At 48.0% G+C, this 27,647-nt stretch overlaps 23 non-coding genes across 23 annotated transcripts; all 23 read right to left on the bottom strand.

The window, feature by feature from the left end:
- Positions 1-124: 124 nt before the first annotated feature.
- Positions 125-206, bottom strand: TRNAL-UAG (transfer RNA leucine (anticodon UAG)). The gene has a single exon. It is a non-coding gene; the product is annotated as a tRNA-Leu (tRNA).
- A 1,144-nt stretch (positions 207-1,350) lies between these two features.
- TRNAL-UAG (transfer RNA leucine (anticodon UAG)) lies at positions 1,351-1,432 on the bottom strand. The gene has a single exon. It is a non-coding gene; the product is annotated as a tRNA-Leu (tRNA).
- A 1,144-nt stretch (positions 1,433-2,576) lies between these two features.
- On the bottom strand, positions 2,577-2,658 carry TRNAL-UAG (transfer RNA leucine (anticodon UAG)). Its single transcript has one exon. It is a non-coding gene; the product is annotated as a tRNA-Leu (tRNA).
- Positions 2,659-3,802: 1,144 nt separating this feature from the next.
- TRNAL-UAG (transfer RNA leucine (anticodon UAG)) lies at positions 3,803-3,884 on the bottom strand. Its single transcript has one exon. It is a non-coding gene; the product is annotated as a tRNA-Leu (tRNA).
- A 1,144-nt stretch (positions 3,885-5,028) lies between these two features.
- Positions 5,029-5,110, bottom strand: TRNAL-UAG (transfer RNA leucine (anticodon UAG)). The gene has a single exon. It is a non-coding gene; the product is annotated as a tRNA-Leu (tRNA).
- A 1,144-nt stretch (positions 5,111-6,254) lies between these two features.
- TRNAL-UAG (transfer RNA leucine (anticodon UAG)) lies at positions 6,255-6,336 on the bottom strand. The gene has a single exon. It is a non-coding gene; the product is annotated as a tRNA-Leu (tRNA).
- Positions 6,337-7,480: 1,144 nt separating this feature from the next.
- On the bottom strand, positions 7,481-7,562 carry TRNAL-UAG (transfer RNA leucine (anticodon UAG)). The gene has a single exon. It is a non-coding gene; the product is annotated as a tRNA-Leu (tRNA).
- A 1,144-nt stretch (positions 7,563-8,706) lies between these two features.
- TRNAL-UAG (transfer RNA leucine (anticodon UAG)) lies at positions 8,707-8,788 on the bottom strand. The gene has a single exon. It is a non-coding gene; the product is annotated as a tRNA-Leu (tRNA).
- A 1,144-nt stretch (positions 8,789-9,932) lies between these two features.
- On the bottom strand, positions 9,933-10,014 carry TRNAL-UAG (transfer RNA leucine (anticodon UAG)). Its single transcript has one exon. It is a non-coding gene; the product is annotated as a tRNA-Leu (tRNA).
- Positions 10,015-11,158: 1,144 nt separating this feature from the next.
- Positions 11,159-11,240, bottom strand: TRNAL-UAG (transfer RNA leucine (anticodon UAG)). The gene has a single exon. It is a non-coding gene; the product is annotated as a tRNA-Leu (tRNA).
- Positions 11,241-12,384: 1,144 nt separating this feature from the next.
- On the bottom strand, positions 12,385-12,466 carry TRNAL-UAG (transfer RNA leucine (anticodon UAG)). The gene has a single exon. It is a non-coding gene; the product is annotated as a tRNA-Leu (tRNA).
- Positions 12,467-13,610: 1,144 nt separating this feature from the next.
- TRNAL-UAG (transfer RNA leucine (anticodon UAG)) lies at positions 13,611-13,692 on the bottom strand. Its single transcript has one exon. It is a non-coding gene; the product is annotated as a tRNA-Leu (tRNA).
- A 1,144-nt stretch (positions 13,693-14,836) lies between these two features.
- Positions 14,837-14,918, bottom strand: TRNAL-UAG (transfer RNA leucine (anticodon UAG)). The gene has a single exon. It is a non-coding gene; the product is annotated as a tRNA-Leu (tRNA).
- A 1,144-nt stretch (positions 14,919-16,062) lies between these two features.
- TRNAL-UAG (transfer RNA leucine (anticodon UAG)) lies at positions 16,063-16,144 on the bottom strand. The gene has a single exon. It is a non-coding gene; the product is annotated as a tRNA-Leu (tRNA).
- Positions 16,145-17,288: 1,144 nt separating this feature from the next.
- Positions 17,289-17,370, bottom strand: TRNAL-UAG (transfer RNA leucine (anticodon UAG)). The gene has a single exon. It is a non-coding gene; the product is annotated as a tRNA-Leu (tRNA).
- A 1,144-nt stretch (positions 17,371-18,514) lies between these two features.
- Positions 18,515-18,596, bottom strand: TRNAL-UAG (transfer RNA leucine (anticodon UAG)). The gene has a single exon. It is a non-coding gene; the product is annotated as a tRNA-Leu (tRNA).
- A 1,144-nt stretch (positions 18,597-19,740) lies between these two features.
- Positions 19,741-19,822, bottom strand: TRNAL-UAG (transfer RNA leucine (anticodon UAG)). The gene has a single exon. It is a non-coding gene; the product is annotated as a tRNA-Leu (tRNA).
- Positions 19,823-20,966: 1,144 nt separating this feature from the next.
- Positions 20,967-21,048, bottom strand: TRNAL-UAG (transfer RNA leucine (anticodon UAG)). The gene has a single exon. It is a non-coding gene; the product is annotated as a tRNA-Leu (tRNA).
- Positions 21,049-22,192: 1,144 nt separating this feature from the next.
- Positions 22,193-22,274, bottom strand: TRNAL-UAG (transfer RNA leucine (anticodon UAG)). Its single transcript has one exon. It is a non-coding gene; the product is annotated as a tRNA-Leu (tRNA).
- A 1,144-nt stretch (positions 22,275-23,418) lies between these two features.
- On the bottom strand, positions 23,419-23,500 carry TRNAL-UAG (transfer RNA leucine (anticodon UAG)). Its single transcript has one exon. It is a non-coding gene; the product is annotated as a tRNA-Leu (tRNA).
- Positions 23,501-24,644: 1,144 nt separating this feature from the next.
- On the bottom strand, positions 24,645-24,726 carry TRNAL-UAG (transfer RNA leucine (anticodon UAG)). Its single transcript has one exon. It is a non-coding gene; the product is annotated as a tRNA-Leu (tRNA).
- A 1,144-nt stretch (positions 24,727-25,870) lies between these two features.
- Positions 25,871-25,952, bottom strand: TRNAL-UAG (transfer RNA leucine (anticodon UAG)). Its single transcript has one exon. It is a non-coding gene; the product is annotated as a tRNA-Leu (tRNA).
- Positions 25,953-27,096: 1,144 nt separating this feature from the next.
- Positions 27,097-27,178, bottom strand: TRNAL-UAG (transfer RNA leucine (anticodon UAG)). The gene has a single exon. It is a non-coding gene; the product is annotated as a tRNA-Leu (tRNA).
- Between the last annotated feature and the right edge of the window lie 469 nt (positions 27,179-27,647).

The raw sequence follows: 27,647 nt of genomic DNA, 5'->3' as shown, positions 1-27,647 counted from the left end.
GAGTCAGATGTGTGCTTTCAGTCTGGGTGTTCAGAAAAGCAAGAATTCATAAACACATGCCATTCCCTGGCTCCCAATTGTCCTGTCTGTACACGTGGCATGAAGATAAAAAAGAAACAGCTATTGGCAGCGGTGGGATTCGAACCCACGCCTCCAAAGAGACTGGAGCCTAAATCCAGCGCCTTAGACCGCTCGGCCACGCTACCCTGCTGGTACTGAAACGAGAGCCTCTGAGACCTGTATTTTTTTAGGGATTGGCTGGTTTGGCCATTAATTCAAAATCAAAGCAAAGCATGAACTTGGATTGAATTCTAGCACTGGCTGTGCAAAGCCCGAACTGAACAATAAAGCACACTTGTCAGCCTGAAATTGAAATGTCACCTTTCGGGAGTGCTCTGTTCAACAGCAGTCTGGTAGCCTAGTGGTCAATGTCAGCACCCCTCCATCCAGCAGTCTTGAGTTCAATTCCCGGTGAGGGAGGTCAGATCTTTTCTAGGTTTTTTTTGGTTCTAAAAATGTTTGGGAAGCGAAGGTTCAGGAACATTGCCGGTAGGGAGAGTAAGCTCTTTAAAGGCATGCAATGAGATGTGTTTTTCTTTATTTCTGCATATTTCTGTAGCTAGCTGCATTCTTTCAGTCAACATCCCGCCCCATTTAGTGCTCACGTTTTTAAAGAAGTCCACCATTAGCCCGCAGTGTAAGCCTACCCGGGGCCTCCGCCGATGGTCCATGGTGTGTGGGATCCTTACTGGACCAACCCCAGCCGTAACGCAAATCTTAGCTTTGTCTCATTCGACCCCTAACTCGACCCAAGGAGCTACTGCAAACTCTTAGCCTAACACTAGCCCTAAATGAAAGACGCCTATTGTCCTCACATGTGGGATTTTGTTCTCGCTGCTAGTGCATACGAAACTTGGTTCCGACGTGTCCAGGAGTGGGAGAATTACCAGGGACCTTGCAATCTCGTGCCTGGGGGTTTCTAAGCTGGGCATAGGAGCTCCACTGGATGGAGCCAAGTGTCTTGAACTGAGTTTTTGTGATGCAGCAGGAAAAGGCGCTGCAAAAAGGAGCAACTACCAAGGCAAAGAGATGTGCATTCATTAGGGCATCGTGTCGGCAGATTTGTGGCCCTGCCAAGCACGTGTTTATTGACAGGATCGTGAACGCATGTCCGTTTTCAGTGAACAGTGATTTATGCTTTACCCTTTTTTGGTGAAAACGCACACGAGTCAGATGTGTGCTTTCAGTCTGGGTGTTCAGAAAAGCAAGAATTCATAAACACATGCCATTCCCTGGCTCCCAATTGTCCTGTCTGTACACGTGGCATGAAGATAAAAAAGAAACAGCTATTGGCAGCGGTGGGATTCGAACCCACGCCTCCAAAGAGACTGGAGCCTAAATCCAGCGCCTTAGACCGCTCGGCCACGCTACCCTGCTGGTACTGAAACGAGAGCCTCTGAGACCTGTATTTTTTTAGGGATTGGCTGGTTTGGCCATTAATTCAAAATCAAAGCAAAGCATGAACTTGGATTGAATTCTAGCACTGGCTGTGCAAAGCCCGAACTGAACAATAAAGCACACTTGTCAGCCTGAAATTGAAATGTCACCTTTCGGGAGTGCTCTGTTCAACAGCAGTCTGGTAGCCTAGTGGTCAATGTCAGCACCCCTCCATCCAGCAGTCTTGAGTTCAATTCCCGGTGAGGGAGGTCAGATCTTTTCTAGGTTTTTTTTGGTTCTAAAAATGTTTGGGAAGCGAAGGTTCAGGAACATTGCCGGTAGGGAGAGTAAGCTCTTTAAAGGCATGCAATGAGATGTGTTTTTCTTTATTTCTGCATATTTCTGTAGCTAGCTGCATTCTTTCAGTCAACATCCCGCCCCATTTAGTGCTCACGTTTTTAAAGAAGTCCACCATTAGCCCGCAGTGTAAGCCTACCCGGGGCCTCCGCCGATGGTCCATGGTGTGTGGGATCCTTACTGGACCAACCCCAGCCGTAACGCAAATCTTAGCTTTGTCTCATTCGACCCCTAACTCGACCCAAGGAGCTACTGCAAACTCTTAGCCTAACACTAGCCCTAAATGAAAGACGCCTATTGTCCTCACATGTGGGATTTTGTTCTCGCTGCTAGTGCATACGAAACTTGGTTCCGACGTGTCCAGGAGTGGGAGAATTACCAGGGACCTTGCAATCTCGTGCCTGGGGGTTTCTAAGCTGGGCATAGGAGCTCCACTGGATGGAGCCAAGTGTCTTGAACTGAGTTTTTGTGATGCAGCAGGAAAAGGCGCTGCAAAAAGGAGCAACTACCAAGGCAAAGAGATGTGCATTCATTAGGGCATCGTGTCGGCAGATTTGTGGCCCTGCCAAGCACGTGTTTATTGACAGGATCGTGAACGCATGTCCGTTTTCAGTGAACAGTGATTTATGCTTTACCCTTTTTTGGTGAAAACGCACACGAGTCAGATGTGTGCTTTCAGTCTGGGTGTTCAGAAAAGCAAGAATTCATAAACACATGCCATTCCCTGGCTCCCAATTGTCCTGTCTGTACACGTGGCATGAAGATAAAAAAGAAACAGCTATTGGCAGCGGTGGGATTCGAACCCACGCCTCCAAAGAGACTGGAGCCTAAATCCAGCGCCTTAGACCGCTCGGCCACGCTACCCTGCTGGTACTGAAACGAGAGCCTCTGAGACCTGTATTTTTTTAGGGATTGGCTGGTTTGGCCATTAATTCAAAATCAAAGCAAAGCATGAACTTGGATTGAATTCTAGCACTGGCTGTGCAAAGCCCGAACTGAACAATAAAGCACACTTGTCAGCCTGAAATTGAAATGTCACCTTTCGGGAGTGCTCTGTTCAACAGCAGTCTGGTAGCCTAGTGGTCAATGTCAGCACCCCTCCATCCAGCAGTCTTGAGTTCAATTCCCGGTGAGGGAGGTCAGATCTTTTCTAGGTTTTTTTTGGTTCTAAAAATGTTTGGGAAGCGAAGGTTCAGGAACATTGCCGGTAGGGAGAGTAAGCTCTTTAAAGGCATGCAATGAGATGTGTTTTTCTTTATTTCTGCATATTTCTGTAGCTAGCTGCATTCTTTCAGTCAACATCCCGCCCCATTTAGTGCTCACGTTTTTAAAGAAGTCCACCATTAGCCCGCAGTGTAAGCCTACCCGGGGCCTCCGCCGATGGTCCATGGTGTGTGGGATCCTTACTGGACCAACCCCAGCCGTAACGCAAATCTTAGCTTTGTCTCATTCGACCCCTAACTCGACCCAAGGAGCTACTGCAAACTCTTAGCCTAACACTAGCCCTAAATGAAAGACGCCTATTGTCCTCACATGTGGGATTTTGTTCTCGCTGCTAGTGCATACGAAACTTGGTTCCGACGTGTCCAGGAGTGGGAGAATTACCAGGGACCTTGCAATCTCGTGCCTGGGGGTTTCTAAGCTGGGCATAGGAGCTCCACTGGATGGAGCCAAGTGTCTTGAACTGAGTTTTTGTGATGCAGCAGGAAAAGGCGCTGCAAAAAGGAGCAACTACCAAGGCAAAGAGATGTGCATTCATTAGGGCATCGTGTCGGCAGATTTGTGGCCCTGCCAAGCACGTGTTTATTGACAGGATCGTGAACGCATGTCCGTTTTCAGTGAACAGTGATTTATGCTTTACCCTTTTTTGGTGAAAACGCACACGAGTCAGATGTGTGCTTTCAGTCTGGGTGTTCAGAAAAGCAAGAATTCATAAACACATGCCATTCCCTGGCTCCCAATTGTCCTGTCTGTACACGTGGCATGAAGATAAAAAAGAAACAGCTATTGGCAGCGGTGGGATTCGAACCCACGCCTCCAAAGAGACTGGAGCCTAAATCCAGCGCCTTAGACCGCTCGGCCACGCTACCCTGCTGGTACTGAAACGAGAGCCTCTGAGACCTGTATTTTTTTAGGGATTGGCTGGTTTGGCCATTAATTCAAAATCAAAGCAAAGCATGAACTTGGATTGAATTCTAGCACTGGCTGTGCAAAGCCCGAACTGAACAATAAAGCACACTTGTCAGCCTGAAATTGAAATGTCACCTTTCGGGAGTGCTCTGTTCAACAGCAGTCTGGTAGCCTAGTGGTCAATGTCAGCACCCCTCCATCCAGCAGTCTTGAGTTCAATTCCCGGTGAGGGAGGTCAGATCTTTTCTAGGTTTTTTTTGGTTCTAAAAATGTTTGGGAAGCGAAGGTTCAGGAACATTGCCGGTAGGGAGAGTAAGCTCTTTAAAGGCATGCAATGAGATGTGTTTTTCTTTATTTCTGCATATTTCTGTAGCTAGCTGCATTCTTTCAGTCAACATCCCGCCCCATTTAGTGCTCACGTTTTTAAAGAAGTCCACCATTAGCCCGCAGTGTAAGCCTACCCGGGGCCTCCGCCGATGGTCCATGGTGTGTGGGATCCTTACTGGACCAACCCCAGCCGTAACGCAAATCTTAGCTTTGTCTCATTCGACCCCTAACTCGACCCAAGGAGCTACTGCAAACTCTTAGCCTAACACTAGCCCTAAAGGAAAGACGCCTATTGTCCTCACATGTGGGATTTTGTTCTCGCTGCTAGTGCATACGAAACTTGGTTCCGACGTGTCCAGGAGTGGGAGAATTACCAGGGACCTTGCAATCTCGTGCCTGGGGGTTTCTAAGCTGGGCATAGGAGCTCCACTGGATGGAGCCAAGTGTCTTGAACTGAGTTTTTGTGATGCAGCAGGAAAAGGCGCTGCAAAAAGGAGCAACTACCAAGGCAAAGAGATGTGCATTCATTAGGGCATCGTGTCGGCAGATTTGTGGCCCTGCCAAGCACGTGTTTATTGACAGGATCGTGAACGCATGTCCGTTTTCAGTGAACAGTGATTTATGCTTTACCCTTTTTTGGTGAAAACGCACACGAGTCAGATGTGTGCTTTCAGTCTGGGTGTTCAGAAAAGCAAGAATTCATAAACACATGCCATTCCCTGGCTCCCAATTGTCCTGTCTGTACACGTGGCATGAAGATAAAAAAGAAACAGCTATTGGCAGCGGTGGGATTCGAACCCACGCCTCCAAAGAGACTGGAGCCTAAATCCAGCGCCTTAGACCGCTCGGCCACGCTACCCTGCTGGTACTGAAACGAGAGCCTCTGAGACCTGTATTTTTTTAGGGATTGGCTGGTTTGGCCATTAATTCAAAATCAAAGCAAAGCATGAACTTGGATTGAATTCTAGCACTGGCTGTGCAAAGCCCGAACTGAACAATAAAGCACACTTGTCAGCCTGAAATTGAAATGTCACCTTTCGGGAGTGCTCTGTTCAACAGCAGTCTGGTAGCCTAGTGGTCAATGTCAGCACCCCTCCATCCAGCAGTCTTGAGTTCAATTCCCGGTGAGGGAGGTCAGATCTTTTCTAGGTTTTTTTTGGTTCTAAAAATGTTTGGGAAGCGAAGGTTCAGGAACATTGCCGGTAGGGAGAGTAAGCTCTTTAAAGGCATGCAATGAGATGTGTTTTTCTTTATTTCTGCATATTTCTGTAGCTAGCTGCATTCTTTCAGTCAACATCCCGCCCCATTTAGTGCTCACGTTTTTAAAGAAGTCCACCATTAGCCCGCAGTGTAAGCCTACCCGGGGCCTCCGCCGATGGTCCATGGTGTGTGGGATCCTTACTGGACCAACCCCAGCCGTAACGCAAATCTTAGCTTTGTCTCATTCGACCCCTAACTCGACCCAAGGAGCTACTGCAAACTCTTAGCCTAACACTAGCCCTAAATGAAAGACGCCTATTGTCCTCACATGTGGGATTTTGTTCTCGCTGCTAGTGCATACGAAACTTGGTTCCGACGTGTCCAGGAGTGGGAGAATTACCAGGGACCTTGCAATCTCGTGCCTGGGGGTTTCTAAGCTGGGCATAGGAGCTCCACTGGATGGAGCCAAGTGTCTTGAACTGAGTTTTTGTGATGCAGCAGGAAAAGGCGCTGCAAAAAGGAGCAACTACCAAGGCAAAGAGATGTGCATTCATTAGGGCATCGTGTCGGCAGATTTGTGGCCCTGCCAAGCACGTGTTTATTGACAGGATCGTGAACGCATGTCCGTTTTCAGTGAACAGTGATTTATGCTTTACCCTTTTTTGGTGAAAACGCACACGAGTCAGATGTGTGCTTTCAGTCTGGGTGTTCAGAAAAGCAAGAATTCATAAACACATGCCATTCCCTGGCTCCCAATTGTCCTGTCTGTACACGTGGCATGAAGATAAAAAAGAAACAGCTATTGGCAGCGGTGGGATTCGAACCCACGCCTCCAAAGAGACTGGAGCCTAAATCCAGCGCCTTAGACCGCTCGGCCACGCTACCCTGCTGGTACTGAAACGAGAGCCTCTGAGACCTGTATTTTTTTAGGGATTGGCTGGTTTGGCCATTAATTCAAAATCAAAGCAAAGCATGAACTTGGATTGAATTCTAGCACTGGCTGTGCAAAGCCCGAACTGAACAATAAAGCACACTTGTCAGCCTGAAATTGAAATGTCACCTTTCGGGAGTGCTCTGTTCAACAGCAGTCTGGTAGCCTAGTGGTCAATGTCAGCACCCCTCCATCCAGCAGTCTTGAGTTCAATTCCCGGTGAGGGAGGTCAGATCTTTTCTAGGTTTTTTTTGGTTCTAAAAATGTTTGGGAAGCGAAGGTTCAGGAACATTGCCGGTAGGGAGAGTAAGCTCTTTAAAGGCATGCAATGAGATGTGTTTTTCTTTATTTCTGCATATTTCTGTAGCTAGCTGCATTCTTTCAGTCAACATCCCGCCCCATTTAGTGCTCACGTTTTTAAAGAAGTCCACCATTAGCCCGCAGTGTAAGCCTACCCGGGGCCTCCGCCGATGGTCCATGGTGTGTGGGATCCTTACTGGACCAACCCCAGCCGTAACGCAAATCTTAGCTTTGTCTCATTCGACCCCTAACTCGACCCAAGGAGCTACTGCAAACTCTTAGCCTAACACTAGCCCTAAATGAAAGACGCCTATTGTCCTCACATGTGGGATTTTGTTCTCGCTGCTAGTGCATACGAAACTTGGTTCCGACGTGTCCAGGAGTGGGAGAATTACCAGGGACCTTGCAATCTCGTGCCTGGGGGTTTCTAAGCTGGGCATAGGAGCTCCACTGGATGGAGCCAAGTGTCTTGAACTGAGTTTTTGTGATGCAGCAGGAAAAGGCGCTGCAAAAAGGAGCAACTACCAAGGCAAAGAGATGTGCATTCATTAGGGCATCGTGTCGGCAGATTTGTGGCCCTGCCCTGAACGTGTTTATTGACAGGATCGTGAACGCATGTCCGTTTTCAGTGAACAGTGATTTATGCTTTACCCTTTTTTGGTGAAAACGCACACGAGTCAGATGTGTGCTTTCAGTCTGGGTGTTCAGAAAAGCAAGAATTCATAAACACATGCCATTCCCTGGCTCCCAATTGTCCTGTCTGTACACGTGGCATGAAGATAAAAAAGAAACAGCTATTGGCAGCGGTGGGATTCGAACCCACGCCTCCAAAGAGACTGGAGCCTAAATCCAGCGCCTTAGACCGCTCGGCCACGCTACCCTGCTGGTACTGAAACGAGAGCCTCTGAGACCTGTATTTTTTTAGGGATTGGCTGGTTTGGCCATTAATTCAAAATCAAAGCAAAGCATGAACTTGGATTGAATTCTAGCACTGGCTGTGCAAAGCCCGAACTGAACAATAAAGCACACTTGTCAGCCTGAAATTGAAATGTCACCTTTCGGGAGTGCTCTGTTCGACAGCAGTCTGGTAGCCTAGTGGTCAATGTCAGCACCCCTCCATCCAGCAGTCCTGAGTTCAATTCCCGGTGAGGGAGGTCAGATCTTTTCTAGGTTTTTTTTGGTTCTAAAAATGTTTGGGAAGCGAAGGTTCAGGAACATTGCCGGTAGGGAGAGTAAGCTCTTTAAAGGCATGCAATGAGATGTGTTTTTCTTTATTTCTGCATATTTCTGTAGCTAGCTGCATTCTTTCAGTCAACATCCCGCCCCATTTAGTGCTCACGTTTTTAAAGAAGTCCACCATTAGCCCGCAGTGTAAGCCTACCCGGGGCCTCCGCCGATGGTCCATGGTGTGTGGGATCCTTACTGGACCAACCCCAGCCGTAACGCAAATCTTAGCTTTGTCTCATTCGACCCCTAACTCGACCCAAGGAGCTACTGCAAACTCTTAGCCTAACACTAGCCCTAAATGAAAGACGCCTATTGTCCTCACATGTGGGATTTTGTTCTCGCTGCTAGTGCATACGAAACTTGGTTCCGACGTGTCCAGGAGTGGGAGAATTACCAGGGACCTTGCAATCTCGTGCCTGGGGGTTTCTAAGCTGGGCATAGGAGCTCCACTGGATGGAGCCAAGTGTCTTGAACTGAGTTTTTGTGATGCAGCAGGAAAAGGCGCTGCAAAAAGGAGCAACTACCAAGGCAAAGAGATGTGCATTCATTAGGGCATCGTGTCGGCAGATTTGTGGCCCTGCCAAGCACGTGTTTATTGACAGGATCGTGAACGCATGTCCGTTTTCAGTGAACAGTGATTTATGCTTTACCCTTTTTTGGTGAAAACGCACACGAGTCAGATGTGTGCTTTCAGTCTGGGTGTTCAGAAAAGCAAGAATTCATAAACACATGCCATTCCCTGGCTCCCAATTGTCCTGTCTGTACACGTGGCATGAAGATAAAAAAGAAACAGCTATTGGCAGCGGTGGGATTCGAACCCACGCCTCCAAAGAGACTGGAGCCTAAATCCAGCGCCTTAGACCGCTCGGCCACGCTACCCTGCTGGTACTGAAACGAGAGCCTCTGAGACCTGTATTTTTTTAGGGATTGGCTGGTTTGGCCATTAATTCAAAATCAAAGCAAAGCATGAACTTGGATTGAATTCTAGCACTGGCTGTGCAAAGCCCGAACTGAACAATAAAGCACACTTGTCAGCCTGAAATTGAAATGTCACCTTTCGGGAGTGCTCTGTTCAACAGCAGTCTGGTAGCCTAGTGGTCAATGTCAGCACCCCTCCATCCAGCAGTCTTGAGTTCAATTCCCGGTGAGGGAGGTCAGATCTTTTCTAGGTTTTTTTTGGTTCTAAAAATGTTTGGGAAGCGAAGGTTCAGGAACATTGCCGGTAGGGAGAGTAAGCTCTTTAAAGGCATGCAATGAGATGTGTTTTTCTTTATTTCTGCATATTTCTGTAGCTAGCTGCATTCTTTCAGTCAACATCCCGCCCCATTTAGTGCTCACGTTTTTAAAGAAGTCCACCATTAGCCCGCAGTGTAAGCCTACCCGGGGCCTCCGCCGATGGTCCATGGTGTGTGGGATCCTTACTGGACCAACCCCAGCCGTAACGCAAATCTTAGCTTTGTCTCATTCGACCCCTAACTCGACCCAAGGAGCTACTGCAAACTCTTAGCCTAACACTAGCCCTAAAGGAAAGACGCCTATTGTCCTCACATGTGGGATTTTGTTCTCGCTGCTAGTGCATACGAAACTTGGTTCCGACGTGTCCAGGAGTGGGAGAATTACCAGGGACCTTGCAATCTCGTGCCTGGGGGTTTCTAAGCTGGGCATAGGAGCTCCACTGGATGGAGCCAAGTGTCTTGAACTGAGTTTTTGTGATGCAGCAGGAAAAGGCGCTGCAAAAAGGAGCAACTACCAAGGCAAAGAGATGTGCATTCATTAGGGCATCGTGTCGGCAGATTTGTGGCCCTGCCAAGCACGTGTTTATTGACAGGATCGTGAACGCATGTCCGTTTTCAGTGAACAGTGATTTATGCTTTACCCTTTTTTGGTGAAAACGCACACGAGTCAGATGTGTGCTTTCAGTCTGGGTGTTCAGAAAAGCAAGAATTCATAAACACATGCCATTCCCTGGCTCCCAATTGTCCTGTCTGTACACGTGGCATGAAGATAAAAAAGAAACAGCTATTGGCAGCGGTGGGATTCGAACCCACGCCTCCAAAGAGACTGGAGCCTAAATCCAGCGCCTTAGACCGCTCGGCCACGCTACCCTGCTGGTACTGAAACGAGAGCCTCTGAGACCTGTATTTTTTTAGGGATTGGCTGGTTTGGCCATTAATTCAAAATCAAAGCAAAGCATGAACTTGGATTGAATTCTAGCACTGGCTGTGCAAAGCCCGAACTGAACAATAAAGCACACTTGTCAGCCTGAAATTGAAATGTCACCTTTCGGGAGTGCTCTGTTCAACAGCAGTCTGGTAGCCTAGTGGTCAATGTCAGCACCCCTCCATCCAGCAGTCTTGAGTTCAATTCCCGGTGAGGGAGGTCAGATCTTTTCTAGGTTTTTTTTGGTTCTAAAAATGTTTGGGAAGCGAAGGTTCAGGAACATTGCCGGTAGGGAGAGTAAGCTCTTTAAAGGCATGCAATGAGATGTGTTTTTCTTTATTTCTGCATATTTCTGTAGCTAGCTGCATTCTTTCAGTCAACATCCCGCCCCATTTAGTGCTCACGTTTTTAAAGAAGTCCACCATTAGCCCGCAGTGTAAGCCTACCCGGGGCCTCCGCCGATGGTCCATGGTGTGTGGGATCCTTACTGGACCAACCCCAGCCGTAACGCAAATCTTAGCTTTGTCTCATTCGACCCCTAACTCGACCCAAGGAGCTACTGCAAACTCTTAGCCTAACACTAGCCCTAAATGAAAGACGCCTATTGTCCTCACATGTGGGATTTTGTTCTCGCTGCTAGTGCATACGAAACTTGGTTCCGACGTGTCCAGGAGTGGGAGAATTACCAGGGACCTTGCAATCTCGTGCCTGGGGGTTTCTAAGCTGGGCATAGGAGCTCCACTGGATGGAGCCAAGTGTCTTGAACTGAGTTTTTGTGATGCAGCAGGAAAAGGCGCTGCAAAAAGGAGCAACTACCAAGGCAAAGAGATGTGCATTCATTAGGGCATCGTGTCGGCAGATTTGTGGCCCTGCCAAGCACGTGTTTATTGACAGGATCGTGAACGCATGTCCGTTTTCAGTGAACAGTGATTTATGCTTTACCCTTTTTTGGTGAAAACGCACACGAGTCAGATGTGTGCTTTCAGTCTGGGTGTTCAGAAAAGCAAGAATTCATAAACACATGCCATTCCCTGGCTCCCAATTGTCCTGTCTGTACACGTGGCATGAAGATAAAAAAGAAACAGCTATTGGCAGCGGTGGGATTCGAACCCACGCCTCCAAAGAGACTGGAGCCTAAATCCAGCGCCTTAGACCGCTCGGCCACGCTACCCTGCTGGTACTGAAACGAGAGCCTCTGAGACCTGTATTTTTTTAGGGATTGGCTGGTTTGGCCATTAATTCAAAATCAAAGCAAAGCATGAACTTGGATTGAATTCTAGCACTGGCTGTGCAAAGCCCGAACTGAACAATAAAGCACACTTGTCAGCCTGAAATTGAAATGTCACCTTTCGGGAGTGCTCTGTTCAACAGCAGTCTGGTAGCCTAGTGGTCAATGTCAGCACCCCTCCATCCAGCAGTCTTGAGTTCAATTCCCGGTGAGGGAGGTCAGATCTTTTCTAGGTTTTTTTTGGTTCTAAAAATGTTTGGGAAGCGAAGGTTCAGGAACATTGCCGGTAGGGAGAGTAAGCTCTTTAAAGGCATGCAATGAGATGTGTTTTTCTTTATTTCTGCATATTTCTGTAGCTAGCTGCATTCTTTCAGTCAACATCCCGCCCCATTTAGTGCTCACGTTTTTAAAGAAGTCCACCATTAGCCCGCAGTGTAAGCCTACCCGGGGCCTCCGCCGATGGTCCATGGTGTGTGGGATCCTTACTGGACCAACCCCAGCCGTAACGCAAATCTTAGCTTTGTCTCATTCGACCCCTAACTCGACCCAAGGAGCTACTGCAAACTCTTAGCCTAACACTAGCCCTAAATGAAAGACGCCTATTGTCCTCACATGTGGGATTTTGTTCTCGCTGCTAGTGCATACGAAACTTGGTTCCGACGTGTCCAGGAGTGGGAGAATTACCAGGGACCTTGCAATCTCGTGCCTGGGGGTTTCTAAGCTGGGCATAGGAGCTCCACTGGATGGAGCCAAGTGTCTTGAACTGAGTTTTTGTGATGCAGCAGGAAAAGGCGCTGCAAAAAGGAGCAACTACCAAGGCAAAGAGATGTGCATTCATTAGGGCATCGTGTCGGCAGATTTGTGGCCCTGCCAAGCACGTGTTTATTGACAGGATCGTGAACGCATGTCCGTTTTCAGTGAACAGTGATTTATGCTTTACCCTTTTTTGGTGAAAACGCACACGAGTCAGATGTGTGCTTTCAGTCTGGGTGTTCAGAAAAGCAAGAATTCATAAACACATGCCATTCCCTGGCTCCCAATTGTCCTGTCTGTACACGTGGCATGAAGATAAAAAAGAAACAGCTATTGGCAGCGGTGGGATTCGAACCCACGCCTCCAAAGAGACTGGAGCCTAAATCCAGCGCCTTAGACCGCTCGGCCACGCTACCCTGCTGGTACTGAAACGAGAGCCTCTGAGACCTGTATTTTTTTAGGGATTGGCTGGTTTGGCCATTAATTCAAAATCAAAGCAAAGCATGAACTTGGATTGAATTCTAGCACTGGCTGTGCAAAGCCCGAACTGAACAATAAAGCACACTTGTCAGCCTGAAATTGAAATGTCACCTTTCGGGAGTGCTCTGTTCAACAGCAGTCTGGTAGCCTAGTGGTCAATGTCAGCACCCCTCCATCCAGCAGTCTTGAGTTCAATTCCCGGTGAGGGAGGTCAGATCTTTTCTAGGTTTTTTTTGGTTCTAAAAATGTTTGGGAAGCGAAGGTTCAGGAACATTGCCGGTAGGGAGAGTAAGCTCTTTAAAGGCATGCAATGAGATGTGTTTTTCTTTATTTCTGCATATTTCTGTAGCTAGCTGCATTCTTTCAGTCAACATCCCGCCCCATTTAGTGCTCACGTTTTTAAAGAAGTCCACCATTAGCCCGCAGTGTAAGCCTACCCGGGGCCTCCGCCGATGGTCCATGGTGTGTGGGATCCTTACTGGACCAACCCCAGCCGTAACGCAAATCTTAGCTTTGTCTCATTCGACCCCTAACTCGACCCAAGGAGCTACTGCAAACTCTTAGCCTAACACTAGCCCTAAATGAAAGACGCCTATTGTCCTCACATGTGGGATTTTGTTCTCGCTGCTAGTGCATACGAAACTTGGTTCCGACGTGTCCAGGAGTGGGAGAATTACCAGGGACCTTGCAATCTCGTGCCTGGGGGTTTCTAAGCTGGGCATAGGAGCTCCACTGGATGGAGCCAAGTGTCTTGAACTGAGTTTTTGTGATGCAGCAGGAAAAGGCGCTGCAAAAAGGAGCAACTACCAAGGCAAAGAGATGTGCATTCATTAGGGCATCGTGTCGGCAGATTTGTGGCCCTGCCAAGCACGTGTTTATTGACAGGATCGTGAACGCATGTCCGTTTTCAGTGAACAGTGATTTATGCTTTACCCTTTTTTGGTGAAAACGCACACGAGTCAGATGTGTGCTTTCAGTCTGGGTGTTCAGAAAAGCAAGAATTCATAAACACATGCCATTCCCTGGCTCCCAATTGTCCTGTCTGTACACGTGGCATGAAGATAAAAAAGAAACAGCTATTGGCAGCGGTGGGATTCGAACCCACGCCTCCAAAGAGACTGGAGCCTAAATCCAGCGCCTTAGACCGCTCGGCCACGCTACCCTGCTGGTACTGAAACGAGAGCCTCTGAGACCTGTATTTTTTTAGGGATTGGCTGGTTTGGCCATTAATTCAAAATCAAAGCAAAGCATGAACTTGGATTGAATTCTAGCACTGGCTGTGCAAAGCCCGAACTGAACAATAAAGCACACTTGTCAGCCTGAAATTGAAATGTCACCTTTCGGGAGTGCTCTGTTCAACAGCAGTCTGGTAGCCTAGTGGTCAATGTCAGCACCCCTCCATCCAGCAGTCTTGAGTTCAATTCCCGGTGAGGGAGGTCAGATCTTTTCTAGGTTTTTTTTGGTTCTAAAAATGTTTGGGAAGCGAAGGTTCAGGAACATTGCCGGTAGGGAGAGTAAGCTCTTTAAAGGCATGCAATGAGATGTGTTTTTCTTTATTTCTGCATATTTCTGTAGCTAGCTGCATTCTTTCAGTCAACATCCCGCCCCATTTAGTGCTCACGTTTTTAAAGAAGTCCACCATTAGCCCGCAGTGTAAGCCTACCCGGGGCCTCCGCCGATGGTCCATGGTGTGTGGGATCCTTACTGGACCAACCCCAGCCGTAACGCAAATCTTAGCTTTGTCTCATTCGACCCCTAACTCGACCCAAGGAGCTACTGCAAACTCTTAGCCTAACACTAGCCCTAAATGAAAGACGCCTATTGTCCTCACATGTGGGATTTTGTTCTCGCTGCTAGTGCATACGAAACTTGGTTCCGACGTGTCCAGGAGTGGGAGAATTACCAGGGACCTTGCAATCTCGTGCCTGGGGGTTTCTAAGCTGGGCATAGGAGCTCCACTGGATGGAGCCAAGTGTCTTGAACTGAGTTTTTGTGATGCAGCAGGAAAAGGCGCTGCAAAAAGGAGCAACTACCAAGGCAAAGAGATGTGCATTCATTAGGGCATCGTGTCGGCAGATTTGTGGCCCTGCCAAGCACGTGTTTATTGACAGGATCGTGAACGCATGTCCGTTTTCAGTGAACAGTGATTTATGCTTTACCCTTTTTTGGTGAAAACGCACACGAGTCAGATGTGTGCTTTCAGTCTGGGTGTTCAGAAAAGCAAGAATTCATAAACACATGCCATTCCCTGGCTCCCAATTGTCCTGTCTGTACACGTGGCATGAAGATAAAAAAGAAACAGCTATTGGCAGCGGTGGGATTCGAACCCACGCCTCCAAAGAGACTGGAGCCTAAATCCAGCGCCTTAGACCGCTCGGCCACGCTACCCTGCTGGCACTGAAACGAGAGCCTCTGAGACCTGTATTTTTTTAGGGATTGGCTGGTTTGGCCATTAATTCAAAATCAAAGCAAAGCATGAACTTGGATTGAATTCTAGCACTGGCTGTGCAAAGCCCGAACTGAACAATAAAGCACACTTGTCAGCCTGAAATTGAAATGTCACCTTTCGGGAGTGCTCTGTTCAACAGCAGTCTGGTAGCCTAGTGGTCAATGTCAGCACCCCTCCATCCAGCAGTCTTGAGTTCAATTCCCGGTGAGGGAGGTCAGATCTTTTCTAGGTTTTTTTTGGTTCTAAAAATGTTTGGGAAGCGAAGGTTCAGGAACATTGCCGGTAGGGAGAGTAAGCTCTTTAAAGGCATGCAATGAGATGTGTTTTTCTTTATTTCTGCATATTTCTGTAGCTAGCTGCATTCTTTCAGTCAACATCCCGCCCCATTTAGTGCTCACGTTTTTAAAGAAGTCCACCATTAGCCCGCAGTGTAAGCCTACCCGGGGCCTCCGCCGATGGTCCATGGTGTGTGGGATCCTTACTGGACCAACCCCAGCCGTAACGCAAATCTTAGCTTTGTCTCATTCGACCCCTAACTCGACCCAAGGAGCTACTGCAAACTCTTAGCCTAACACTAGCCCTAAAGGAAAGACGCCTATTGTCCTCACATGTGGGATTTTGTTCTCGCTGCTAGTGCATACGAAACTTGGTTCCGACGTGTCCAGGAGTGGGAGAATTACCAGGGACCTTGCAATCTCGTGCCTGGGGGTTTCTAAGCTGGGCATAGGAGCTCCACTGGATGGAGCCAAGTGTCTTGAACTGAGTTTTTGTGATGCAGCAGGAAAAGGCGCTGCAAAAAGGAGCAACTACCAAGGCAAAGAGATGTGCATTCATTAGGGCATCGTGTCGGCAGATTTGTGGCCCTGCCAAGCACGTGTTTATTGACAGGATCGTGAACGCATGTCCGTTTTCAGTGAACAGTGATTTATGCTTTACCCTTTTTTGGTGAAAACGCACACGAGTCAGATGTGTGCTTTCAGTCTGGGTGTTCAGAAAAGCAAGAATTCATAAACACATGCCATTCCCTGGCTCCCAATTGTCCTGTCTGTACACGTGGCATGAAGATAAAAAAGAAACAGCTATTGGCAGCGGTGGGATTCGAACCCACGCCTCCAAAGAGACTGGAGCCTAAATCCAGCGCCTTAGACCGCTCGGCCACGCTACCCTGCTGGTACTGAAACGAGAGCCTCTGAGACCTGTATTTTTTTAGGGATTGGCTGGTTTGGCCATTAATTCAAAATCAAAGCAAAGCATGAACTTGGATTGAATTCTAGCACTGGCTGTGCAAAGCCCGAACTGAACAATAAAGCACACTTGTCAGCCTGAAATTGAAATGTCACCTTTCGGGAGTGCTCTGTTCAACAGCAGTCTGGTAGCCTAGTGGTCAATGTCAGCACCCCTCCATCCAGCAGTCTTGAGTTCAATTCCCGGTGAGGGAGGTCAGATCTTTTCTAGGTTTTTTTTGGTTCTAAAAATGTTTGGGAAGCGAAGGTTCAGGAACATTGCCGGTAGGGAGAGTAAGCTCTTTAAAGGCATGCAATGAGATGTGTTTTTCTTTATTTCTGCATATTTCTGTAGCTAGCTGCATTCTTTCAGTCAACATCCCGCCCCATTTAGTGCTCACGTTTTTAAAGAAGTCCACCATTAGCCCGCAGTGTAAGCCTACCCGGGGCCTCCGCCGATGGTCCATGGTGTGTGGGATCCTTACTGGACCAACCCCAGCCGTAACGCAAATCTTAGCTTTGTCTCATTCGACCCCTAACTCGACCCAAGGAGCTACTGCAAACTCTTAGCCTAACACTAGCCCTAAATGAAAGACGCCTATTGTCCTCACATGTGGGATTTTGTTCTCGCTGCTAGTGCATACGAAACTTGGTTCCGACGTGTCCAGGAGTGGGAGAATTACCAGGGACCTTGCAATCTCGTGCCTGGGGGTTTCTAAGCTGGGCATAGGAGCTCCACTGGATGGAGCCAAGTGTCTTGAACTGAGTTTTTGTGATGCATCAGGAAAAGGCGCTGCAAAAAGGAGCAACTACCAAGGCAAAGAGATGTGCATTCATTAGGGCATCGTGTCGGCAGATTTGTGGCCCTGCCAAGCACGTGTTTATTGACAGGATCGTGAACGCATGTCCGTTTTCAGTGAACAGTGATTTATGCTTTACCCTTTTTTGGTGAAAACGCACACGAGTCAGATGTGTGCTTTCAGTCTGGGTGTTCAGAAAAGCAAGAATTCATAAACACATGCCATTCCCTGGCTCCCAATTGTCCTGTCTGTACACGTGGCATGAAGATAAAAAAGAAACAGCTATTGGCAGCGGTGGGATTCGAACCCACGCCTCCAAAGAGACTGGAGCCTAAATCCAGCGCCTTAGACCGCTCGGCCACGCTACCCTGCTGGTACTGAAACGAGAGCCTCTGAGACCTGTATTTTTTTAGGGATTGGCTGGTTTGGCCATTAATTCAAAATCAAAGCAAAGCATGAACTTGGATTGAATTCTAGCACTGGCTGTGCAAAGCCCGAACTGAACAATAAAGCACACTTGTCAGCCTGAAATTGAAATGTCACCTTTCGGGAGTGCTCTGTTCAACAGCAGTCTGGTAGCCTAGTGGTCAATGTCAGCACCCCTCCATCCAGCAGTCTTGAGTTCAATTCCCGGTGAGGGAGGTCAGATCTTTTCTAGGTTTTTTTTGGTTCTAAAAATGTTTGGGAAGCGAAGGTTCAGGAACATTGCCGGTAGGGAGAGTAAGCTCTTTAAAGGCATGCAATGAGATGTGTTTTTCTTTATTTCTGCATATTTCTGTAGCTAGCTGCATTCTTTCAGTCAACATCCCGCCCCATTTAGTGCTCACGTTTTTAAAGAAGTCCACCATTAGCCCGCAGTGTAAGCCTACCCGGGGCCTCCGCCGATGGTCCATGGTGTGTGGGATCCTTACTGGACCAACCCCAGCCGTAACGCAAATCTTAGCTTTGTCTCATTCGACCCCTAACTCGACCCAAGGAGCTACTGCAAACTCTTAGCCTAACACTAGCCCTAAATGAAAGACGCCTATTGTCCTCACATGTGGGATTTTGTTCTCGCTGCTAGTGCATACGAAACTTGGTTCCGACGTGTCCAGGAGTGGGAGAATTACCAGGGACCTTGCAATCTCGTGCCTGGGGGTTTCTAAGCTGGGCATAGGAGCTCCACTGGATGGAGCCAAGTGTCTTGAACTGAGTTTTTGTGATGCAGCAGGAAAAGGCGCTGCAAAAAGGAGCAACTACCAAGGCAAAGAGATGTGCATTCATTAGGGCATCGTGTCGGCAGATTTGTGGCCCTGCCAAGCACGTGTTTATTGACAGGATCGTGAACGCATGTCCGTTTTCAGTGAACAGTGATTTATGCTTTACCCTTTTTTGGTGAAAACGCACACGAGTCAGATGTGTGCTTTCAGTCTGGGTGTTCAGAAAAGCAAGAATTCATAAACACATGCCATTCCCTGGCTCCCAATTGTCCTGTCTGTACACGTGGCATGAAGATAAAAAAGAAACAGCTATTGGCAGCGGTGGGATTCGAACCCACGCCTCCAAAGAGACTGGAGCCTAAATCCAGCGCCTTAGACCGCTCGGCCACGCTACCCTGCTGGTACTGAAACGAGAGCCTCTGAGACCTGTATTTTTTTAGGGATTGGCTGGTTTGGCCATTAATTCAAAATCAAAGCAAAGCATGAACTTGGATTGAATTCTAGCACTGGCTGTGCAAAGCCCGAACTGAACAATAAAGCACACTTGTCAGCCTGAAATTGAAATGTCACCTTTCGGGAGTGCTCTGTTCAACAGCAGTCTGGTAGCCTAGTGGTCAATGTCAGCACCCCTCCATCCAGCAGTCTTGAGTTCAATTCCCGGTGAGGGAGGTCAGATCTTTTCTAGGTTTTTTTTGGTTCTAAAAATGTTTGGGAAGCGAAGGTTCAGGAACATTGCCGGTAGGGAGAGTAAGCTCTTTAAAGGCATGCAATGAGATGTGTTTTTCTTTATTTCTGCATATTTCTGTAGCTAGCTGCATTCTTTCAGTCAACATCCCGCCCCATTTAGTGCTCACGTTTTTAAAGAAGTCCACCATTAGCCCGCAGTGTAAGCCTACCCGGGGCCTCCGCCGATGGTCCATGGTGTGTGGGATCCTTACTGGACCAACCCCAGCCGTAACGCAAATCTTAGCTTTGTCTCATTCGACCCCTAACTCGACCCAAGGAGCTACTGCAAACTCTTAGCCTAACACTAGCCCTAAAGGAAAGACGCCTATTGTCCTCACATGTGGGATTTTGTTCTCGCTGCTAGTGCATACGAAACTTGGTTCCGACGTGTCCAGGAGTGGGAGAATTACCAGGGACCTTGCAATCTCGTGCCTGGGGGTTTCTAAGCTGGGCATAGGAGCTCCACTGGATGGAGCCAAGTGTCTTGAACTGAGTTTTTGTGATGCAGCAGGAAAAGGCGCTGCAAAAAGGAGCAACTACCAAGGCAAAGAGATGTGCATTCATTAGGGCATCGTGTCGGCAGATTTGTGGCCCTGCCAAGCACGTGTTTATTGACAGGATCGTGAACGCATGTCCGTTTTCAGTGAACAGTGATTTATGCTTTACCCTTTTTTGGTGAAAACGCACACGAGTCAGATGTGTGCTTTCAGTCTGGGTGTTCAGAAAAGCAAGAATTCATAAACACATGCCATTCCCTGGCTCCCAATTGTCCTGTCTGTACACGTGGCATGAAGATAAAAAAGAAACAGCTATTGGCAGCGGTGGGATTCGAACCCACGCCTCCAAAGAGACTGGAGCCTAAATCCAGCGCCTTAGACCGCTCGGCCACGCTACCCTGCTGGTACTGAAACGAGAGCCTCTGAGACCTGTATTTTTTTAGGGATTGGCTGGTTTGGCCATTAATTCAAAATCAAAGCAAAGCATGAACTTGGATTGAATTCTAGCACTGGCTGTGCAAAGCCCGAACTGAACAATAAAGCACACTTGTCAGCCTGAAATTGAAATGTCACCTTTCGGGAGTGCTCTGTTCGACAGCAGTCTGGTAGCCTAGTGGTCAATGTCAGCACCCCTCCATCCAGCAGTCCTGAGTTCAATTCCCGGTGAGGGAGGTCAGATCTTTTCTAGGTTTTTTTTGGTTCTAAAAATGTTTGGGAAGCGAAGGTTCAGGAACATTGCCGGTAGGGAGAGTAAGCTCTTTAAAGGCATGCAATGAGATGTGTTTTTCTTTATTTCTGCATATTTCTGTAGCTAGCTGCATTCTTTCAGTCAACATCCCGCCCCATTTAGTGCTCACGTTTTTAAAGAAGTCCACCATTAGCCCGCAGTGTAAGCCTACCCGGGGCCTCCGCCGATGGTCCATGGTGTGTGGGATCCTTACTGGACCAACCCCAGCCGTAACGCAAATCTTAGCTTTGTCTCATTCGACCCCTAACTCGACCCAAGGAGCTACTGCAAACTCTTAGCCTAACACTAGCCCTAAATGAAAGACGCCTATTGTCCTCACATGTGGGATTTTGTTCTCGCTGCTAGTGCATACGAAACTTGGTTCCGACGTGTCCAGGAGTGGGAGAATTACCAGGGACCTTGCAATCTCGTGCCTGGGGGTTTCTAAGCTGGGCATAGGAGCTCCACTGGATGGAGCCAAGTGTCTTGAACTGAGTTTTTGTGATGCAGCAGGAAAAGGCGCTGCAAAAAGGAGCAACTACCAAGGCAAAGAGATGTGCATTCATTAGGGCATCGTGTCGGCAGATTTGTGGCCCTGCCAAGCACGTGTTTATTGACAGGATCGTGAACGCATGTCCGTTTTCAGTGAACAGTGATTTATGCTTTACCCTTTTTTGGTGAAAACGCACACGAGTCAGATGTGTGCTTTCAGTCTGGGTGTTCAGAAAAGCAAGAATTCATAAACACATGCCATTCCCTGGCTCCCAATTGTCCTGTCTGTACACGTGGCATGAAGATAAAAAAGAAACAGCTATTGGCAGCGGTGGGATTCGAACCCACGCCTCCAAAGAGACTGGAGCCTAAATCCAGCGCCTTAGACCGCTCGGCCACGCTACCCTGCTGGTACTGAAACGAGAGCCTCTGAGACCTGTATTTTTTTAGGGATTGGCTGGTTTGGCCATTAATTCAAAATCAAAGCAAAGCATGAACTTGGATTGAATTCTAGCACTGGCTGTGCAAAGCCCGAACTGAACAATAAAGCACACTTGTCAGCCTGAAATTGAAATGTCACCTTTCGGGAGTGCTCTGTTCAACAGCAGTCTGGTAGCCTAGTGGTCAATGTCAGCACCCCTCCATCCAGCAGTCTTGAGTTCAATTCCCGGTGAGGGAGGTCAGATCTTTTCTAGGTTTTTTTTGGTTCTAAAAATGTTTGGGAAGCGAAGGTTCAGGAACATTGCCGGTAGGGAGAGTAAGCTCTTTAAAGGCATGCAATGAGATGTGTTTTTCTTTATTTCTGCATATTTCTGTAGCTAGCTGCATTCTTTCAGTCAACATCCCGCCCCATTTAGTGCTCACGTTTTTAAAGAAGTCCACCATTAGCCCGCAGTGTAAGCCTACCCGGGGCCTCCGCCGATGGTCCATGGTGTGTGGGATCCTTACTGGACCAACCCCAGCCGTAACGCAAATCTTAGCTTTGTCTCATTCGACCCCTAACTCGACCCAAGGAGCTACTGCAAACTCTTAGCCTAACACTAGCCCTAAATGAAAGACGCCTATTGTCCTCACATGTGGGATTTTGTTCTCGCTGCTAGTGCATACGAAACTTGGTTCCGACGTGTCCAGGAGTGGGAGAATTACCAGGGACCTTGCAATCTCGTGCCTGGGGGTTTCTAAGCTGGGCATAGGAGCTCCACTGGATGGAGCCAAGTGTCTTGAACTGAGTTTTTGTGATGCAGCAGGAAAAGGCGCTGCAAAAAGGAGCAACTACCAAGGCAAAGAGATGTGCATTCATTAGGGCATCGTGTCGGCAGATTTGTGGCCCTGCCAAGCACGTGTTTATTGACAGGATCGTGAACGCATGTCCGTTTTCAGTGAACAGTGATTTATGCTTTACCCTTTTTTGGTGAAAACGCACACGAGTCAGATGTGTGCTTTCAGTCTGGGTGTTCAGAAAAGCAAGAATTCATAAACACATGCCATTCCCTGGCTCCCAATTGTCCTGTCTGTACACGTGGCATGAAGATAAAAAAGAAACAGCTATTGGCAGCGGTGGGATTCGAACCCACGCCTCCAAAGAGACTGGAGCCTAAATCCAGCGCCTTAGACCGCTCGGCCACGCTACCCTGCTGGTACTGAAACGAGAGCCTCTGAGACCTGTATTTTTTTAGGGATTGGCTGGTTTGGCCATTAATTCAAAATCAAAGCAAAGCATGAACTTGGATTGAATTCTAGCACTGGCTGTGCAAAGCCCGAACTGAACAATAAAGCACACTTGTCAGCCTGAAATTGAAATGTCACCTTTCGGGAGTGCTCTGTTCAACAGCAGTCTGGTAGCCTAGTGGTCAATGTCAGCACCCCTCCATCCAGCAGTCTTGAGTTCAATTCCCGGTGAGGGAGGTCAGATCTTTTCTAGGTTTTTTTTGGTTCTAAAAATGTTTGGGAAGCGAAGGTTCAGGAACATTGCCGGTAGGGAGAGTAAGCTCTTTAAAGGCATGCAATGAGATGTGTTTTTCTTTATTTCTGCATATTTCTGTAGCTAGCTGCATTCTTTCAGTCAACATCCCGCCCCATTTAGTGCTCACGTTTTTAAAGAAGTCCACCATTAGCCCGCAGTGTAAGCCTACCCGGGGCCTCCGCCGATGGTCCATGGTGTGTGGGATCCTTACTGGACCAACCCCAGCCGTAACGCAAATCTTAGCTTTGTCTCATTCGACCCCTAACTCGACCCAAGGAGCTACTGCAAACTCTTAGCCTAACACTAGCCCTAAATGAAAGACGCCTATTGTCCTCACATGTGGGATTTTGTTCTCGCTGCTAGTGCATACGAAACTTGGTTCCGACGTGTCCAGGAGTGGGAGAATTACCAGGGACCTTGCAATCTCGTGCCTGGGGGTTTCTAAGCTGGGCATAGGAGCTCCACTGGATGGAGCCAAGTGTCTTGAACTGAGTTTTTGTGATGCAGCAGGAAAAGGCGCTGCAAAAAGGAGCAACTACCAAGGCAAAGAGATGTGCATTCATTAGGGCATCGTGTCGGCAGATTTGTGGCCCTGCCCTGAACGTGTTTATTGACAGGATCGTGAACGCATGTCCGTTTTCAGTGAACAGTGATTTATGCTTTACCCTTTTTTGGTGAAAACGCACACGAGTCAGATGTGTGCTTTCAGTCTGGGTGTTCAGAAAAGCAAGAATTCATAAACACATGCCATTCCCTGGCTCCCAATTGTCCTGTCTGTACACGTGGCATGAAGATAAAAAAGAAACAGCTATTGGCAGCGGTGGGATTCGAACCCACGCCTCCAAAGAGACTGGAGCCTAAATCCAGCGCCTTAGACCGCTCGGCCACGCTACCCTGCTGGTACTGAAACGAGAGCCTCTGAGACCTGTATTTTTTTAGGGATTGGCTGGTTTGGCCATTAATTCAAAATCAAAGCAAAGCATGAACTTGGATTGAATTCTAGCACTGGCTGTGCAAAGCCCGAACTGAACAATAAAGCACACTTGTCAGCCTGAAATTGAAATGTCACCTTTCGGGAGTGCTCTGTTCGACAGCAGTCTGGTAGCCTAGTGGTCAATGTCAGCACCCCTCCATCCAGCAGTCCTGAGTTCAATTCCCGGTGAGGGAGGTCAGATCTTTTCTAGGTTTTTTTTGGTTCTAAAAATGTTTGGGAAGCGAAGGTTCAGGAACATTGCCGGTAGGGAGAGTAAGCTCTTTAAAGGCATGCAATGAGATGTGTTTTTCTTTATTTCTGCATATTTCTGTAGCTAGCTGCATTCTTTCAGTCAACATCCCGCCCCATTTAGTGCTCACGTTTTTAAAGAAGTCCACCATTAGCCCGCAGTGTAAGCCTACCCGGGGCCTCCGCCGATGGTCCATGGTGTGTGGGATCCTTACTGGACCAACCCCAGCCGTAACGCAAATCTTAGCTTTGTCTCATTCGACCCCTAACTCGACCCAAGGAGCTACTGCAAACTCTTAGCCTAACACTAGCCCTAAATGAAAGACGCCTATTGTCCTCACATGTGGGATTTTGTTCTCGCTGCTAGTGCATACGAAACTTGGTTCCGACGTGTCCAGGAGTGGGAGAATTACCAGGGACCTTGCAATCTCGTGCCTGGGGGTTTCTAAGCTGGGCATAGGAGCTCCACTGGATGGAGCCAAGTGTCTTGAACTGAGTTTTTGTGATGCAGCAGGAAAAGGCGCTGCAAAAAGGAGCAACTACCAAGGCAAAGAGATGTGCATTCATTAGGGCATCGTGTCGGCAGATTTGTGGCCCTGCCAAGCACGTGTTTATTGACAGGATCGTGAACGCATGTCCGTTTTCAGTGAACAGTGATTTATGCTTTACCCTTTTTTGGTGAAAACGCACACGAGTCAGATGTGTGCTTTCAGTCTGGGTGTTCAGAAAAGCAAGAATTCATAAACACATGCCATTCCCTGGCTCCCAATTGTCCTGTCTGTACACGTGGCATGAAGATAAAAAAGAAACAGCTATTGGCAGCGGTGGGATTCGAACCCACGCCTCCAAAGAGACTGGAGCCTAAATCCAGCGCCTTAGACCGCTCGGCCACGCTACCCTGCTGGTACTGAAACGAGAGCCTCTGAGACCTGTATTTTTTTAGGGATTGGCTGGTTTGGCCATTAATTCAAAATCAAAGCAAAGCATGAACTTGGATTGAATTCTAGCACTGGCTGTGCAAAGCCCGAACTGAACAATAAAGCACACTTGTCAGCCTGAAATTGAAATGTCACCTTTCGGGAGTGCTCTGTTCAACAGCAGTCTGGTAGCCTAGTGGTCAATGTCAGCACCCCTCCATCCAGCAGTCTTGAGTTCAATTCCCGGTGAGGGAGGTCAGATCTTTTCTAGGTTTTTTTTGGTTCTAAAAATGTTTGGGAAGCGAAGGTTCAGGAACATTGCCGGTAGGGAGAGTAAGCTCTTTAAAGGCATGCAATGAGATGTGTTTTTCTTTATTTCTGCATATTTCTGTAGCTAGCTGCATTCTTTCAGTCAACATCCCGCCCCATTTAGTGCTCACGTTTTTAAAGAAGTCCACCATTAGCCCGCAGTGTAAGCCTACCCGGGGCCTCCGCCGATGGTCCATGGTGTGTGGGATCCTTACTGGACCAACCCCAGCCGTAACGCAAATCTTAGCTTTGTCTCATTCGACCCCTAACTCGACCCAAGGAGCTACTGCAAACTCTTAGCCTAACACTAGCCCTAAATGAAAGACGCCTATTGTCCTCACATGTGGGATTTTGTTCTCGCTGCTAGTGCATACGAAACTTGGTTCCGACGTGTCCAGGAGTGGGAGAATTACCAGGGACCTTGCAATCTCGTGCCTGGGGGTTTCTAAGCTGGGCATAGGAGCTCCACTGGATGGAGCCAAGTGTCTTGAACTGAGTTTTTGTGATGCAGCAGGAAAAGGCGCTGCAAAAAGGAGCAACTACCAAGGCAAAGAGATGTGCATTCATTAGGGCATCGTGTCGGCAGATTTGTGGCCCTGCCAAGCACGTGTTTATTGACAGGATCGTGAACGCATGTCCGTTTTCAGTGAACAGTGATTTATGCTTTACCCTTTTTTGGTGAAAACGCACACGAGTCAGATGTGTGCTTTCAGTCTGGGTGTTCAGAAAAGCAAGAATTCATAAACACATGCCATTCCCTGGCTCCCAATTGTCCTGTCTGTACACGTGGCATGAAGATAAAAAAGAAACAGCTATTGGCAGCGGTGGGATTCGAACCCACGCCTCCAAAGAGACTGGAGCCTAAATCCAGCGCCTTAGACCGCTCGGCCACGCTACCCTGCTGGTACTGAAACGAGAGCCTCTGAGACCTGTATTTTTTTAGGGATTGGCTGGTTTGGCCATTAATTCAAAATCAAAGCAAAGCATGAACTTGGATTGAATTCTAGCACTGGCTGTGCAAAGCCCGAACTGAACAATAAAGCACACTTGTCAGCCTGAAATTGAAATGTCACCTTTCGGGAGTGCTCTGTTCAACAGCAGTCTGGTAGCCTAGTGGTCAATGTCAGCACCCCTCCATCCAGCAGTCTTGAGTTCAATTCCCGGTGAGGGAGGTCAGATCTTTTCTAGGTTTTTTTTGGTTCTAAAAATGTTTGGGAAGCGAAGGTTCAGGAACATTGCCGGTAGGGAGAGTAAGCTCTTTAAAGGCATGCAATGAGATGTGTTTTTCTTTATTTCTGCATATTTCTGTAGCTAGCTGCATTCTTTCAGTCAACATCCCGCCCCATTTAGTGCTCACGTTTTTAAAGAAGTCCACCATTAGCCCGCAGTGTAAGCCTACCCGGGGCCTCCGCCGATGGTCCATGGTGTGTGGGATCCTTACTGGACCAACCCCAGCCGTAACGCAAATCTTAGCTTTGTCTCATTCGACCCCTAACTCGACCCAAGGAGCTACTGCAAACTCTTAGCCTAACACTAGCCCTAAATGAAAGACGCCTATTGTCCTCACATGTGGGATTTTGTTCTCGCTGCTAGTGCATACGAAACTTGGTTCCGACGTGTCCAGGAGTGGGAGAATTACCAGGGACCTTGCAATCTCGTGCCTGGGGGTTTCTAAGCTGGGCATAGGAGCTCCACTGGATGGAGCCAAGTGTCTTGAACTGAGTTTTTGTGATGCAGCAGGAAAAGGCGCTGCAAAAAGGAGCAACTACCAAGGCAAAGAGATGTGCATTCATTAGGGCATCGTGTCGGCAGATTTGTGGCCCTGCCCTGAACGTGTTTATTGACAGGATCGTGAACGCATGTCCGTTTTCAGTGAACAGTGATTTATGCTTTACCCTTTTTTGGTGAAAACGCACACGAGTCAGATGTGTGCTTTCAGTCTGGGTGTTCAGAAAAGCAAGAATTCATAAACACATGCCATTCCCTGGCTCCCAATTGTCCTGTCTGTACACGTGGCATGAAGATAAAAAAGAAACAGCTATTGGCAGCGGTGGGATTCGAACCCACGCCTCCAAAGAGACTGGAGCCTAAATCCAGCGCCTTAGACCGCTCGGCCACGCTACCCTGCTGGTACTGAAACGAGAGCCTCTGAGACCTGTATTTTTTTAGGGATTGGCTGGTTTGGCCATTAATTCAAAATCAAAGCAAAGCATGAACTTGGATTGAATTCTAGCACTGGCTGTGCAAAGCCCGAACTGAACAATAAAGCACACTTGTCAGCCTGAAATTGAAATGTCACCTTTCGGGAGTGCTCTGTTCGACAGCAGTCTGGTAGCCTAGTGGTCAATGTCAGCACCCCTCCATCCAGCAGTCCTGAGTTCAATTCCCGGTGAGGGAGGTCAGATCTTTTCTAGGTTTTTTTTGGTTCTAAAAATGTTTGGGAAGCGAAGGTTCAGGAACATTGCCGGTAGGGAGAGTAAGCTCTTTAAAGGCATGCAATGAGATGTGTTTTTCTTTATTTCTGCATATTTCTGTAGCTAGCTGCATTCTTTCAGTCAACATCCCGCCCCATTTAGTGCTCACGTTTTTAAAG

This window comes from Ambystoma mexicanum, chromosome 1p (genome assembly GCF_040938575.1).
Source record: "Ambystoma mexicanum isolate Mex_15411 chromosome 1p, UKY_AmexF1_1, whole genome shotgun sequence".
Taxonomy (NCBI): domain Eukaryota; kingdom Metazoa; phylum Chordata; class Amphibia; order Caudata; family Ambystomatidae; genus Ambystoma; species Ambystoma mexicanum.
Note: the sequence above shows the minus strand (reverse complement) of the source record. Positions and strands in the feature narration are given on the sequence as shown.